At 44.1% G+C, this 17,580-nt stretch overlaps 1 protein-coding gene, 1 long non-coding RNA gene and 1 pseudogene across 3 annotated transcripts in view; 2 read left to right on the top strand and 1 right to left on the bottom strand.

The window, feature by feature from the left end:
* Positions 1-3,788, bottom strand: part of LOC308318389 (uncharacterized protein) — a 33,487-nt gene extending 29,699 nt beyond the window's left edge. The window contains exon 1 of the mRNA XM_080767922.1: positions 3,760-3,788. The gene's annotated coding sequence lies outside the window, so the exon portion shown is untranslated. The remainder of the gene's footprint in view (positions 1-3,759) is intronic.
* The window catches only part of LOC308318393, a 533,465-nt gene that overhangs the window by 167,586 nt on the left and 348,299 nt on the right, over positions 1-17,580 (top strand). The window lies entirely within an intron of this gene.
* On the top strand, positions 8,788-9,690 carry LOC308318029 (ubiquitin-like-conjugating enzyme ATG3; annotated as a pseudogene). Its single transcript has one exon. The product of its transcript is annotated as a ubiquitin-like-conjugating enzyme ATG3 (transcript).

Here is a 17,580-nt window from a genome sequence, read left to right as displayed (position 1 = left end):
GGAAAATTATAATAATATATTATATATATATATGTCACCCATTCTTGAGATAAGGGACAAAACTTTTTTCAAACTGGATTTTTTTTTTTTTTAAGATACATTCAAATCAAATAGATGTATTTGTAGACACAGGTCTCAACTACCAATCTTGAGAAGGAACAGGTTTTTCGCATAACATTTCTTTCTAAAATGGGACATTTATGCACTTAATACCTGATTCATGTCAACTCCGTCAGACACACTAAAATCCCTTTTAATTGAATTTTATCATTTCAACAATAATATAAAGTCCTCAGTTATCTTATAATGGCTTTCAGTAATCAAGTTAAGTAATACAAATCTTTTAATATTATTTTATTCCAATATCACACTATTATGAAATATCCAATTTCTCAAAACCGTCATTTCAACCTTTATTTTCAATATTATAACATGAAAACCATGTAAAAAAAAAAAAAAATCATCATTACGTATCATTTCAGTTGGTGTTTCAATACATAAGCACAAAAGATTTGACAGCGAATTTTCTATTTCTTTGGAAATTAACAAAAACATCACGGGACGAACGTCTGACGGAGTTGACGAACATCTGACGGAGTTGACAAGTTTAACTGATTTAGGTTCTAGACCACCTAGGATCTTGATTCTGGTGACTAATCCCACATTTTCAAGGATGAGGAATACAGTGGTACTATTTAGATTTGCCCTGTGAACATGGTAGACATTTTTCAAAATGGCCGCCAACTTTCTGTTATTTCCCAATAACTCAAGTTCTACACCACCTAGGATCTTGATTCTGGTGACTAATCATACATTTTCAAGGGTGAGGAATACAGTTGTACTATTTAGATTTATCCTGTGACCATGGATGGTAGACATTTAAAAAATGGTGGACCTGCTATTATTTTACCAATTTTACTCAGGGAATATTATCAGAATAATATAAAATCTGTGAATACATTTCTTACCAAGAATTTTCTTCACCAATGTTTGTAAAGGTGTCTACTAACATATCCCACATGTTTGACAGCTGCTGAAAGTTGGGTACCATCAACAACCAATATAAGGCTAAATGTTCTAAATTTCATTATGCTTTAAGTAGCATGTGGCATGTCAAACTAGGGGCTTTTCATGATTCTGGATCCATTCCAAGCATTAGTTTTGCACAAAAAACACTACGTTGGCTAAAAACGGCCATAGCCATCATCACAGATGTGATGAGGTCAGCACATGTCGGCACATTTGGGCAAGTGGCTATGGCCAAACTAGGGGGTCTATGGCCAAACTAGGGGTCAAACTCCTTGGGCTAAATTCGGTGAGGTGAACAGTGAGCAGTGAACAGTGAGCGAAAGACTGAAGACAGAAGATTTGGCTTCAGGACCATCAGGCAGGATGTGCAGACACTGAAGGCATCAGTGTCTTTCTCTGTGTCCCCAGCATGTTAACCAAAGCAATGTTACCAAATCAAAGGAGCCTTCACCTCATGTCACCTGGGGCTGGGTGAGCAATCGTATCCTGTATCTAAACTCACAACTAAATACAGACACTTGGCCAGACTGCCGTTTGAAAGGGTCAAACCCCTCATCCTGATTGGGGAAGACCACCCCACCTAATCACACCAACCGAAGAAGTGAGGTTGGGGCCTCCAGGTGGGCCAGCAGCCATCTGCACAAAGACTGGGCTGGACCCTGCAGGAAAGCAATGTCCAGCCAAGACAATGTAAGTTGACTATAACAGAGCCCCAGAACACAGAGCTCAGGAGAAGGATGGAGAAACACTGGCAGGAGGCCACCAAGATACAATGCCCCAGAGACCCAGAGTGTGCCACCACTGGCAGTAAGGAGATCAACTGCTGCAGCAAAGATGTCATGAAAGGCAAGTCTCCACCAAAAAAAACCCTGAACCTAATCGGGGTGTCAAGAGACCAAAGTTTCTCCCCCACAGTTCCCTGCAGTGGCCAGTGAAGTCAAACTGTGCATCTGTACCTGAAAGGGGCAAGTCAAAGGCCAGAAAGCCCACCTCCTTTTAATGTCCTGTCAGTAGAAACTCAACCTGCACCTGAAATAAGCCCTTACCTCTCCCAGAGAAAGTTCATCCTTGAAAATGTAATGATTAGTCGCCAGAATCAAGATCCTTGGTGGTCTAAAACTTGAGTTATTGGTAAAATAACAGCAGGTTGGTGGTCATTTTGAAAAACAATGGCTGCCATGGTCACAGGACAAATCTAAATAGTACCACTGTATTTCTCATCTTTTAAAATGTATGATTAGTCGCCAAAATCAAGATCCTAGGTGGTCTAAAACTTGAGTTATTGTAAAATAACAGCAGGTGGCGGCCATTTTGAAAAAAAAAATGGCTGCTATGGTCACAGGACAAATCTAAATATTACCAATGTACCCCACATCCTTGAAAATGTATGATTAGTCACCAGAATCAAGATCCTAGGTGGTGTAGAACTTGAGTTATTGTAAAATAACAGCAGGTGGCGGCCATTTTGAAAAATGGCTGCCATGGTCACAGGGAAAGTCTAAATTGTACCACTGTATCCCTCATCCTTGAAAATGAGGTCTTAGTCACCAGAATCAAGATCCTAGGTGGTGTAGAACTTGAGTTATTGTAAAATAACATCTTTTGTAATATGGCTGCCATGGTCACCACGAGACAAATCTGTGATGGCCCCATAGCCAAAAATGTTCCTTAAGGCATGCTCTAACTGTGTGCCAAATTAGAATACTGCCCATTATTCAAAAACAATAATTTTATTGTTTTAGGAACACTTTTGTCAACTCCGTCAGATACACGTCAACTCCGTCAGACACAAAATCTGACGGAGTTGACGTCTGACGGAGTTGACAAAATGGCATTTGTTTTCATCTTAACCCTCTTTAGTACAATGTAGCCATTTTGTTTTTGCTTAATTTTGTTAGCTAAACCTAACCCCTAAACTAAAATAATAAACATTATTTTGGAATTCTTAACAAAGATCATAATAATGTCCTGACGGAGTTGACATGTAAAAGCTGTGACCACATTGTTATCAACATTGTTTGTTTAAAATATCAAACAATTGAATGCTTGTCAGACCAGGTACTCCACTGTTGCAACAAATATAAATGGGACTTGGAAAAGGAGTCTTCAGGCTAAATCTGTCGACAATATTTTCTGATTAATTTAAGACTTTTAAAAAAACCTGACGGAGTTGACGGAGACGTGGGACGAACATTTGATATGAGATATTTAATAGAAAATATAAATTAAAATTAACTGTGTATATTATTTGCTATGTTGTTGACAATCTACTTTAATTTAGTATGTATATTTATGTGATTGTGACAGTATTAGACACTTTTTTGGCAGTTTGAAATTGTGGCCACTTGCTGGGGACAGGCTAAATACAGGCCTTTTTGGGTACAGGGCCTGCTTTTAACTAATTCAGATGGAATATGAAAACAATTATAATGAAATTAAGGGCATAATAATACACAACTGTATTACACTTAACTTTGCAAGTGCTTTTATTTTTATGAATTAATTTATTTTTTACATAAAATAAGGCTCTTATGTGTGGGACATGTTTTTTCCACTTTTGTCCCTCATCTCAAGAATGAGTGATATATGTGCATATATGCATGTACAATTTAAATTTGATGTACAGTATGTACACACAGAGCATTCGCATATTTCCACACATTCAAGATAATAGCATCTCAATTCATGCAAACACGTCATTTCCATCGGCCAATCAAATGCCTCTCTTACCTGAAGTGGGTTGTGTTTGAGTATCGACCCCCTGCAAGTGCGAGTTTATATAGCCTACCTATCCCTGTGGGCCGTCATGATGACGTCCAAAGGGTGTAACAGTTCCAAGCATGTCCAACCCATCATTCCTTCTGCTACCCTCCCCCACCTGTCGTACTCCAGAAATATGACTGATATGTCTTGCCACATGTCTCACGGATCCGTTTGGTTCCATTTGTATACACTCAGGGGTGTCCAAAGTGTGGCCCGCGGGCCAAATGCGGCCCTGGGATAAATGTAATACGGCCGTATGACATTTTTTTATATATATTTTTTATCCTGTGATTTTGTAACCCATTTTTCACCCTATTGTGTCAATTATCTAATGTGATCCTGGGCTCTACACACCCTCCACCAACCTGGGGAGAGCAACGGACTTCAACTTATGCTTCCTTCATGCCTGAGTGTCCAAGTTGCTCCTTTACACCTGACAGGGTGCTCTGCTGTGGGCCTCTGCTGGTAGAATCTAAAGCAGCAGCATCAAATATTTGCAAGAAAAACAAACAAACGTTCCGTCCTCACTGCATGTTACACTTTGCTAGTGCAATTCATTCACAGTATTAATAATTGTAAACCTTCATAAAACGAAATTATTAAAAAAATAAACAGACTCTTAAAACACATTAAGTTGGGTCACACTCTCCTGGCGGTGCCACACCTTTGTTGATTTACTCAACATCGGGGCTAATATTTGTCAGCCCCAGAGCCTATAGAAGGCTCTGCTCAGCCCTCTGGCCCTGTGAGGTGCACTGGCTTTTGACCAATGACAGCTCCTCTGCGGTGGATTAATTTTAAATTAATTAATGTTTAGTTTATTATTTACTTTCTAATTTGTTTTCTCCATGTCCGTTGACAAAAACATGAAGTTAAGAGATTGGGGCATATCATCCAATGGATTAAAATAACGAAAGGAAAGAGACAAATTGAAATTCTTGCTTTTTGGGGCAGAGACAGACCGACACGGCTTGGACCCATAAAGATATAAGACACAAAGTTAAGAAACAAAATGGCTAGTTCATTCACATTGGAAGTGGCTCGGGAGGCATCCTTTAGTTAGACATAAGGTTGGTGAGGGGTGCGTTAAGACGACCGGATTAAGGTTGGTGAGGGGTGCGTTAAGGGTTAGGTTAGGTTTAGGTGTGCTGTCCCGTGGGAGGTTAGGTTAGGGTGAGGGTTTGAGATGGTTAACATCGGTAGACAACTTGACTGCATGTGCGTGCGTTTGTCTTGATTTGTGAGTTCTCTTGGCACACCTTGTAGATCAGCAATTGTCCTTTCTTCTTAGCCTATAATGACTTGGCACAGTCACATGGGTGTGTAGTGCATGTACGCATAACAAAACCATGCTGCTTCTATGCAACGATTGGTATGAAAAAAAATTACCAGAACACAAATGTATAACCTACAGTACTAATAGACTCTTGACGTGTCATATATTGTCTACTCTATTCCACTGCGCTACACATTTTAAAATAAGTCAATCTACAAGCTCACAACACATTACGGCATGTTGTGACCTTGTATATCAGCAATCTTGTCCTTTCTTCTTAGCCTATAATGACATGCCTGATGGAGGGGAAAGGAACTGGTCGGAATAACGTCACCTGACATAAACGTCCTTACTGGAAACTAGCTTATGCCTTTGGAATGAGAACACAGAGGCTGAATTCCTGTAACACTGACTGTATGACGTGTACATGCTTTTTCTTCTTTGGTTGGAGCTCAACGTTTTTTTTCCTGGAAATGGAACTTCAGCAGATGAAAGTTCCTGATTTACCAGTTTGGATTACAGACAAACGCACACACTCGCACACACGCATGCACACTCACACATTTGAATTATTTTATTTGGATCTGCACAAAAGGAGTAATACAATAGACCCAGACACTGATCAGAATTAGGTTACATTATATGGTCCAACCAGATATAACTGCTGCACACGATGCTTAACACACAGAGGGAAAAGAAAACACACACACACACACACACACACACACACACACACACACACACACAGACAGACAGACAGACAGACAGACAGACAGACTAAGGTGCTTTCACTTTCAATAAAACAATAGAACCAACCTGAACCGTGTACCACTAGATAACATAACATTTGTGCCAAAATAAGGTAAATTAAACAATACGATGCTGTCCAATATGAGGAGATGAATATTGTTTTTTATTGTACATGTAAATGACAGCAGGACATGCAGAGTGAATAGTAGTGACCTTTACAGAAAAAGCGGTACTGTGATTTGTCACGTGCATGATTTAAACCACTGTAACCTGTCTGTGAAATCTAGTAAGAGGCGACGTGTGTGTGTGTGTGTGTGTGTGTGTGTGTTAATTCACACATAAAGAACATATGTTCTGTGCTCTGCCTGTGTTTGATGGCCGCCTCAATGCTTTTCCAATGGGAGTCACATGGTTTGACCAAACATTTGTGTTTGCTGGCTGTGTTCTGTCCCCCTCCCCTCCATCAAACACAAATGCTTGGTCAAACCATGTGAGGCGGCCATCAAACACAGGCAGAGCACAGAACATATGTTCTTACATGTGTGAATAAGGCCTTAGGCCTCATTCACACTATTGAGACAGCTGTCTGACCAAACATTTCTGTTTGATGGCTGTGTTCTGCCCCCCGCCCCCCCCCATGCAACAAGGTTGTGTGATCAAACCATGTGACTCCCATTGGAAATGCATTGACACACAGAAGACACATGCAGGATACAAGTGTGTCTTAGATGTGAGTGAGGCTCTAGTGTCGCGTGGGGAGTCCACTCGACACATAACACACCGTATGTATGTACATGCCCACTAATGTCAGAAGATTTGACTAATGTCAAGAAAATAAACAACCTCAATTCAAAGATGCCCTAGAGGGTCCCCCGATAAACTGAACAGTACTGAACCTTTTGTGTGGAAAATAGACGAGAAAACATGCACAAATCATGGCCGTGCAAGGGAAATTGCCGAAAAATCACCGCTACTTTAGCATTTTTTCCAATATGTTTCACCACTGGGATTTCTTAGGACTTTTGATGTGCTGATTACAAACATATTTATGAAACAAAAACAGTTGAAAGTGTTTCTGTTGCAATTTGTCCGTTTCAAAATGCCTGCACTATAGCTTCCCACTCTGGAATCTCTTTTGTGTGGCCTACATCGCGAGATGGAGCTGTTATCTCATCTTTGATCCGTTTTTGTGAAAAATTCCCCTAACTCAGGGGGGTCCAAACATTTTCCAAAGGGGGCCATATTAGAAAATATCAAAACACCCAAGGGCCAACTACATCTCCTGACATAACTTCGGACTACAACAAAATCACATACACATAGGCATCACATTTAAACAAATCTATTTAACTATAAACATCAATATTTAATATTAATCGTCTTTTGTCAGGTGTGTGATGTGAACTGTTTATTTCTAACATTTCTGATATTTCTGATTTACCCGAGGACATTTGGTTACTCACTGTAACGAAGTGGTCCTCCGTTACTGATATTTGGCACATTTATGCTTATTTTGCACACATATTGTACCAGTGTTTGATTGAAGTATTTATATTTGCACCGCATATGCACTTTAGTCAGTTGTATTTGCACACAAAGTCACTAAAGTCATGAGTTGAACTGGTTTATTGAAAGTATTATGAACATGGGAGTTGTTTCCTATCGGCAGGATTGGACAGTACCACCTGGGGAAACAGAGGGATGTTTGGTCATGATGGGCAAGTGCAATACAGTTAAGAATGCAATATGTGTCAGGGCAATATAAACACGTATAAACTCATATATGACACATGGTCATCCACAGTGCAGCAGCATACAGTACACATTTCAGTCAAACAAAGACTGAAACAAATACTTAACGGCTTCCGCGGCACAGGAGAATTCGCAGCGGTATCCGTTGTAACTTATAGCTCTAAGAAACAGAATCACTCAAACGGCGCAGAGACGACGTTTCCGACGATATTTATGTCTGCGTTCTATCATTTACATACGAAAACACATCAACGCACAGGGACCCAATGGGTCAGCCCGGTTCGGCACAATAGATTGGGCTGACTCAGGGGGTTCCGAGAGGGGCTACCACATTCACAATGTTGGGGTTACAACACAACAATGTTTGACATTCAACAAAGCCTACCTGGTATAAACACATTCATATATGACACTGGGCATCCACAGCGCAGCAGCAGCATACAGTTCACAAATCTGTGTAACAAAGAGTGGAAATAATTAATATAAAACCCCAAAAGTATATTTATTGTTTGCAACGGAGCTCTCTTGCACCCATGCACCTGCAGCATGGAAATAATTTTCCTCTGCTGAGGCAAACTATGGTGCGCACCAAGGGACACTGCGTGCAGCTGCGCTGTTCATCCACCAGGTGGCTTTAGTACTCTAAGGGTCGATTCATACTCCTATTTTAGAGCCGAATAAAAGTCGGTTCGGCGCTGTAGAGCCTACAATTTGACGTCATTTGAGGTTCGGGGGGGCGGGTACCGTCCTAAAGTCGGCTCTTCGGTGCTACTGAAAATTTCTGACGAGCCGAAATCATTTCGGCACTACAGCGCCGAAACAGGAGTATGAATCGGCCCTAAGCAATACATTGAAAAGCAAGTATGGTGATTTTGTAGAAATTAATACAAGCATATTTCTAACTCTGTTACACCCATGTGGTATACATGATCAGATGTCCCTGTGCTTTAGCATATATTGGGAAAACTACTAGACAGTTAAAACAGAGAATAAGTTAACATAAGAGCTCTATTCGAACAAATGACCGTGAATATCATGTTGCCATTCATTTCAATGATCTTTAATTTAGTTTAGTTTATTCGCACAATAAAGGATATTATATACAAGACGGATTTGCCATGAGCACGCGACGACAGGCGCACACTCAGGGACGCAGCTCATGTGACCTAGCTAGTGATGCTGTTGACACACACTGTTGCTCTACTTCCATGCAGGCCATGCAGGACGTCATCAACTCGGTGAAAGGAACGGCACTCTGCGTCGCCGAGTTCCTCACCCCGGTCCTCACGGAATCCAGGTTCAAGGAGACGGGAGTGATCACCCCGGAGGAGTTTGTGGCGGCGGGAGATCATCTGGTTCACCACTGTCCCACCTGGAGGTGGGCTTCGGGAGACGAGAGCGCGGTCAGGCAATATCTGCCTCCGGAGAAACAGTTTCTCCTGACGCGCAACGTTCCCTGTTACAAGCGCTGCAAGCAGATGGAGTATTCGGGCGAGCTGGAGGCCATCGTAGGCGAGGACGACGGCGACGGAGGCTGGGTGGACACCTACTACCATGACGCAGGCGTGTTAGGAGTTACAGACACCGTGCGGGAAATCTCACTGGACAAGGATAAGGACAGCGTGAATACGGGAGCGCGCGGAGACAACGAGGACGAAGAGGAGGGAGAAGCGGCGGATATGGAAGAGTACGAAGAGAGCGGCCTATTGGAAGCGGACGAGGCGACCTTGGACACCACCAGCAAAACGACGGATGCGGAGGAGGAGGCCGGGAGCGAGGATGCCGTCCTAGTACGACAAATACTACCAGACGCCTCGCCTCTGGCTCTTTGGCTACGACGAGGACAGGCGGCCGCTGAGCACAGAGCGGATGTACGAAGACATCAGCCAGGACCACGTGAAGAGGACCGTCACCGTCGAGAACCACCCCAACCTGCCGCCCCCCGCCATGTGCTCCGTGCACCCCTGCAGGCACGCTGAGGCGATGAAGACGATCATTGAGACCGTGGCCGAAGGCGGACGCCAGCTGGGAGTACACGCGTATCTATTGGTTTTCCTGAAATTTGTCCAGGCGTCATTCCCACGATAGAATACGACTACACGAGGCACTTCACCATGTAACGCACGCATGCGCGCGTGCACACACACACACACACACACACACACACACACACACACACACACACATGTAGGGTAAAATGATAGAAGAGATTGTAGGAAACAAGGTCCACGTAATTATACAACCAGGGGAAGGGGGAAGTACTAAATTGGAGAGCGGGGAAGGGGGAAGTACTAAATTGGAGAGCATACTATACAACTTAAACTGTATATAAAGACGAGGAGTCAATGTCGATAAAAATAACACTTTGAGTGCAAAGAAAAGGGGGAAAAAACTTTGTTTATGTAGCCCATGGGAACAAAATTAATATACAGAAGTTTAAAGGAACTAAGTGCTGAAGTTAAAGTAATAGTACTAGTAACAAAAAATAATAAAAAGATGAAAAAGAAAAACACAAATATCAATTCTATAATTGTTGACACACACACACACACACGCACACACACACACACACACACGATAAACATGCCTCATTATTTAAACACGACACGACACTGGCACATGAACTTACTGGAAACTCTCTGCTGTGTTTGGAATGTGAACCGACAGATGTTTCCTGCAACACTGACTGACTGACCGTGAACATGATAGACAGCTCATCATGTTGCATTGTGATTTGTTGTCGTTGTGAGTTTGTACAGTTAGATCATCTATTTTCAGAATTTAGTTTCCAGTGGGCGGAGCCTCTGACTAGTTTGTGATGGCATTTGAAAGCATGCCTGCCCTTGATCAAAGCAGGGCAGACCACAAGCAGCAAGTTATGCCGATTATGAAGAAGTGAAAAAGATTAAAGCAGGGCAGACCACAAGCAGCAAGTTATGTCGATTATGTTCATTGATGAGCATGTGAATGTGTGGCGAGTGGCGTGCAAAGAGGTTACATTGCGTAACTCTCAAAGGGTGGTAATTAGCAGCCCTGATTCAATGTTTACCTATAGATTTAATTAACGTCCTTACTGGAAACTAGTTTGTCTTTGGATTTAATTAACGTCCTTACTGGAAACTAGATTATGTCTTTGGAATGTGAACACAGAGGCTGAATTCCTTTAACATTGAGCACGGCATGTTGCGTCATGACTCATTGTGAGTTTGTAGATAGCTTTTTACATGGGTATAGCCACCTCGCTCTGCTTACACTTTGTACCCCATACACTTTATGCACGCCTACGGTTGACATCTGGTTTACTTCCGGGTTTGCGTTGAAGGGGATCCGTAGATTTTGCCCGTAGAGCAGTGGTTCCCAACTATTTCATGTCAAGGACCCCCAGTTTGACATGCATTAGTCTACTCTACGGACACCTATTTAATGGCATTTATATCTCTGGGACCCCCAGTGTATATTGTAAAATCTGAGACTCAGGGTGGGGGCGTAGTCTCGGGAGTGTGACGACCGACGTGCTCTGCCCGGGAGCGGTCGGTCGTCTCTGCTCGGACGCTGCCCCCAAAAGTCTGATACGAACCGTGGGAAGGCCGGAGGATGGAGAAGGTCTCTAGGCGACCGGCGCGTGGAGCCTCCCGTCCTTGGACCCTCGGTCGGGCGAGGAAAAACTCCCTCGGGGGGAGTGAGGGAGAAACCTCGGGAAGGACCGCAAAGGAGGGGACATCCTTCCTGGGCGGACGGGCTAGTCGGGTTGCGTCGCGTTCTTTCTTGGCCACTACAGACGTCGAGTCTGCGCTGAAATTGCAGAGCTACGAGCTCACGACGTGAGGGTCTAACGTCAATCAGGGGGTTTGACATAATGCAATATGTGTAGCTGCACCTTTAAGAGAACTGTCTTGCTATGGCTACTATGCTGACGTAAAGCAGATCGTCTAGTGTTGATGTTTTGGGATGTGACCAACGTGTGTTGTGATCAGTGCTGGTTCTAGGCCATTAGTGGCCCCAAGCAACATAATATTATGTGCCCCCCTCCCCCCCTGCCCTGCCACACCGAGGGGGGTGTCCAGGGTCCAGAAAAATCTGTAAATTTTCCATGAAAATGCTTCAATCTGGTGCACTTTGAGATCAAAATTAAGAAGCTAGGTGGGGGGCACATGTGGCCAGTAGCCCATGTAAGGGATAGGCCGGGGATACATAAAAAATAAATAAAAATCTTCTCCCTGTGACATGGCCCCCTCAGTGGTTGTGGCCCCAAGCGACCGCTTGGTTCGCCTATGCCTAGAACCGGCCCTGGTTGTGATGGACAACCGGTGCATGCTCCTGCCTGCTGTGATGTTTACATGCCTACAGTTTAGTGAACTGCTACTTGGATTATACACATGCGTGGACATTGGGACTTCTAGAAAACTGTTACAAGTGACCGAAGCACTTGACGGACGCATCGCTTCGGAAAATGGCAAAGTTTAATCCCCCGGACAGTTTGCATTCTACCGTCCAAAGAATGGGGAGACTGGAAGCGGCAGCCGAAACTAGCGGAGGAAGAGCGAGGTTCAGGTCAGTTCCCCGATATAGTTTGAGAGTCGCTGCGCTAGAAGCGATGAGCGGTAGACATGAGGGCTAGTGCGGCAGCTGTTGGAATGTTTGGTAGCAGGTAGCTGCGGCATATGGCTAGTGGAAGCAGTATGAGCTGCTGGAAATGTTTGAAAAGCATGTGGTTGCAGCACTGAGCTAATGATGTGGGATGTTTGGTAGAACGAAGCGCCCCACTAGTGGAATGATTGAAGCATGAATCTGAAACACCAGCAGATTACCGTGGCATGAATGAATTGGAGCGAAGTCAATTAAGTGTCAGCGATGGAGAAATAGGATGGTATTGCGTCCGGATGAGGCAGCATCCGGAATTAGGCTGTTAGCAGTTACGTTTGCTTTGTGAGTTGAACCATTCAAATGAATAAATAGCAGTAGCGAGCAATTTGTGTAATACTGTATCTGATGGAGGCAAGCAGGACCTGGGACGCTGGCGAGGCACCCGTCGGTCAGTCCTAGGATGAAAGCTGCGGGACCAGGGCGCCTGGTCGTGGAAGGAAGATGTTGACTGCATGTTGAACTACGAAGTTGGTTGGAAAGAAACGACGGATGATGATGGTGAGCTGAGATGAGCTCTGTCGTGACTGTGTGTGACCTGAACGGAAGGCATAGGTGAGACAAAGGACTGTCTAAAGAGGACAAGACGCGAAGACCGTAAGGGCGCCGCCATGTTGCTCACATGGTGCTCCATGGAAGGAAAGAAACATGCGCAGTTGAGACCAAGAAAGCTTAGAGAAGGAAAAGACGCCAACGTCATGGTGTCACGTGACTGGACGCCGGGGCTGCGCCATGACACCCCCCCACGCCCCCATGTGCCAAAACTCACATCGGAAGTTCGATGAATACATGGGAGTGGATGGGAGCCCGCTGGACATCTTGTAAACAAACATTATTTATGAACGATAGCGACCTTTGTCATATAATCGGTCCAGGAATATACAAGACATATGACAGGTTGTTTTCCGAGTGGGCTTGCGAACCATGTCATTTTATTGAGTCATCTAAAGGGAAAAGACGCCAAAGTCATTTTCTCTACCTTGCAATTCAAGCCGGCAGATTCGTCACTGTGTGTCAAATCTGCTGGGAATGCATTGGAGAGAATGGAGCACATAAACAAACTCTATTTCTGAACGATTGAGACCCTTGTAAAATAATCACTTCTGGAAACGAAAAGAAGACATATAACACATTGTTGTCTGCTGTGGTGCTTTTCGATTTGTACACTGTGTAATTTTATAGAGCTATCCAAAGAGCACAAATACGTTTCTGAACGTGAAGACTGTCTGCAATTCCAGCTGGCAGATTCGTCACAATGGGTGGCAGAGTACCAAATTGAAGCAGACATTGACTGCGGTGGAATATTGAAGTAAATGGAGCAAAGTATAGACAAGCATATGAATAAACACTTTCTGAATGATTGAGACTATTGTAAAATAAACGCTTCTGTAACATAACATCACACATTACTTTCTACTGTCACTACTGTTGTATTATACTAGGCAGGTTGGTCCTAAGGCTACTGTTAATTTGCGTATTTATTCTGAAACTTAACCACTTGTAGAGCATGTTACATTGTGATACGGCTAGGCAACTTTTACTTTAGTGAAAAAAAAAATCATCAAACACCACTGACTTGTAATATTGCAAAATCCTTTATTCTCAACATTTTTAAAGCGTTATTTAGTTTGTAATGTTGATGAATTAAAAACAATATAGGCCTATGCGCTTTCTTTTTTTTAATATATTTTTTATCCCACGATTTTGCAACCCCTGTGTCAATCATCTAATGTGATCCTGGGCTCTACACACCCTCCACCAACCTAGTCCCCATATATGGGGGACAAGGGGAGAGCAACGGACTTGAACTCATGGTTCCTTCATGCCTGAGTGTCCAAGTTGCTTCTTTACACCTGACAGGGGGGAGTTTCCCTAGCACAGATCTTGGCACTGAGGAGAATGATTGAGGAGGTGAAGAAGGATAACTTGACTGCTGTACTCTGCTTCATCGACTTCAAAAAGGCGTTTGACTCGATTCACAGAGGCACAATGGTGAAGATCCTTAAGGCCTACGGTGTCCCTCCCAACTTGCTCCGGGCAATAGAGTCCATGTATGCAAGAACAAGGGCCAAGGTGGTGACCCCAGATGGTAACAGCGAGGAGTTTGATATCCGGGCCGGGGTAATGCAGGGGGATACCCTAGCCCCTTTCCTCTTCATCATAGTCCTGGACTATGCGCTCAGGAAAGCCATCAGTGGACGAGAGCAGGATCTTGGCTTCACCCTAACTCCAAGGAGGTCAAGACGACATCCCAAGGTAGTCCTGACAGATCTGGACTATGCGGATGACATCGGGCCTGCTCTCCGACAGCGTGGAACAAGCTCAGGAACTCCTGAACAGTGTGGAGCTGGAGTGTGCCAAAGTTGGCCTTAGGCTAAATGCCAAGAAAACTGAGGTTATCACCTACAACATCTCACCGGAACATCCACCTCTCACAACAGCAGGAGGCACGGTGCTGAAGGAAGTCAAGGACTTCAAGTACCTGGGCTCATGGGTCAACTCAACCGAGCAAGATCTGAAAGTGAGGAAGGCACTTGCATGGAGGGCCCTGAATGGCATGAACAGTTTTTGGAACTCCAATCTCCCCCGACAAATCAAACTCAGCTTCTTCTACGCAACAGTGGAGTCTGTTCTCCTATACGGCAGTGAATGCTGGACCCTGAAGCCAACCCTGGAGAAGTCCCTTGACGGGTGCTACACCAGAATGCTGCGTGCAGTACTTAACATCAGCAAGACTGTACATGTCACTAACATGACTCTGTATGAGGGACTACCAAGGGTGAGCCAGAAAATAGCAGCCAGGAGAATGAGACTAGCAGGACACTGCCAAAGGCATCAAGAGCTGCCAGCCAGCAAACTGGTGCTCTGGGAACCAACACACGGGCATCGATCACGAGGACGCCCCGCACTAACATACGTGGATATACTCAAGAGCGATGCAGGAGTGCAAAGTACCAACGAACTGGCCGGATGTATGGAGAACCGAGATGACTGGAAACGACGATGGAGGGCTCGTCTGAGGACGACCTAGAGAGAGAGACGTAGCGCGTGGAAGGAACACGTTATTCCAACCAGTTCCTTTCCCCTCCATCAGGCGCCCCGGCTGGCCAGGGGGAGGCAGTTTAGTGACCAGGATTACTGCATGTTTTTTTGCGAGGGTACCTACCCTAGGGGACACGGGGAGAACATGCAAACTCCACACAGAAAGGCCCTTTCGCCAACCCTGCCTTCGGGTATGGGCGCTGATGACGCGGAGGAGGAAACACGCAGGCAGGATAGTGAACCCAATACTGCCACCAGCTGGCGGAGTCAGGTTAAGCCCATGCAGCCCAGAGCCGTACTCTGTGCTCTTTAAATTCTTGAATAAAATTAAACAGTTAGCAAGTCGAAAAACACCAGTCGGAAAACAATCTGTGATATGTCTTCTATTATATTCCTGGACCGATTATATGACAAAGGTCGCTATCGTTCATAAATAATGTTTGTTTACAAGATGTCCAGCGAGCTCCCATTCACTGCAATGTATTCATCGGACTTCCAGTGTGAGTTTTGGCACAAGGGGGTGGGGCGCAGCCCCTGCGCTCAGTCACGTGACAACATGACGTTGGCGTCTTTTCCTTCTCTAAGCTTTCTTGGTTGAGACCAAGGACTGTATAAAGAGGACAGGAAGCGAAGACCGTAAGGGCGCCGCCATGTTGATCACATGGTGCTCCATGGAAGGAAAGAAACATGCGCAGTTGAGACGTTGAGACCAGGAAGTTGGACATGCATATGGCACAAATGGCCCAGCAGATGGCGTGAGGTGATTAAAGACCTTGCTGAAAGTAGGGACGCTTGTATCTCACTCTTCTGCCAGCCTATATGCTGAAGCCAGCTTGGCTCAGTGCTCACCATGAACGGACTGACTGAGACAGCCGTGTCATGATCAGTGCAACTATAATATATCTATATAATTTGTATGTAATACAGTGGTTTTCAACTTTTGCCTTTTTTCTCTCCTTAAGTAGGCTACCATCATCAATACACATAAATACACATGCTGTATTGATGATGGTACAAGGAGAGATTGTGGTCAAGATCTTATTAAGGGCGCGTTCGGAAATAGCGCACTGAGCGCACTGTGCAATGCAAACTAATAGGCGAGTGTGCTCCGGTGCGGTATTTCCGAACGCGCCCATATGAAAAAGTTTTGGGTCTGATAGGCTACATCTCATTAAAAAAATGGTCGTCCATATGGCTCAAATGCCCAATAAATAATGGGACTTGATACAAAAAGGTTTGAAAACCACTGATATAATAGAATAATCAATTAAGGCAGAAGAGTGAACCAAATGTTCAAAAGTTATGTTTAGGATTATATAAATTATTATATAATTGATGTTCAGTATGCCAATCCCGGAAGATGCACCCATTTCAAACAGAACTGTATGCCAGATGAATAAACTTGAATAAATAGTGTTGTTGATGAATAATGGCCCATAATTGTAGCGTATTGATTTAGGCTATTTTATGTCCCTGAAAAGTGCTGAATTAACCCATATAAAGCCTATTCCTTAATACAAAGCTCTGATGCATTAAATGCAAATAAAAATCATATCATGTGCCTATTGTTGTCTCTATTTGACAAAGCAAAAATAACGGTGTAGGCTAGGTCTATCTGTCTGTCTGTCTATCCATCTATCCATCCATCTAAGACATCAATGAAAATGGCTGTTGAAATGGTGAAATATATGCCTTCCCCACATAAAAACATGACAATATTGATTATGTCAATTAACCTAATCAATGAATGCACTGGTTCTGATTCCGTCCCTTGTGCCATTTCATGTCATTGGACAGTAAAATAAGCAATATGTTTTCATTAGTCTGAAACTAAAACTGACTGATGGCAGCCAGTGCATTAAAATATAATTCATTATGATAGTGAAATTATCATTACTTGTCAAATGTTCGTCTTGAAGGGCCAATGGCACTTATTGCCCCCCCACATAAGCCCTTATTGGCCCCCACATAAGCCCTTATTTCCTCCCCACACAAGCCCTTATTGGCCCCCCAACTGCCCAAGGCCTTATTTGCCCCAAATAAGCCCTTGTTTTCCCCCCACACAAGCCCTTATTGGCCCCCCACATAAGCCCCTATTGGCCCCCAACAAGCCATTATTTCCCCCCACATAAGCTCGTATTGGCCCCCCACATCACATCCCCCCCCCCCCCCCCCACATGCCCTTATGTGCCCCCCCCCCCCCCTTTTGGGAAAGGGCACCTTCTAAAAAAGGGCAGGTGCTCAAGCCCCCCTAGCCCCCCCTCTGCACGTGTCTGCTGCAAAATGCACTGCATGACTGCAATCATGCATGCGTATTACATCCAGTA

Source organism: Protomyctophum bolini, assembly GCF_963924005.1.
Source record: "Protomyctophum bolini genome assembly, chromosome: 7".
Lineage (NCBI taxonomy): Eukaryota > Metazoa > Chordata > Actinopteri > Myctophiformes > Myctophidae > Protomyctophum > Protomyctophum bolini.
This window is presented reverse-complemented; position numbering and strand designations above follow the sequence as displayed.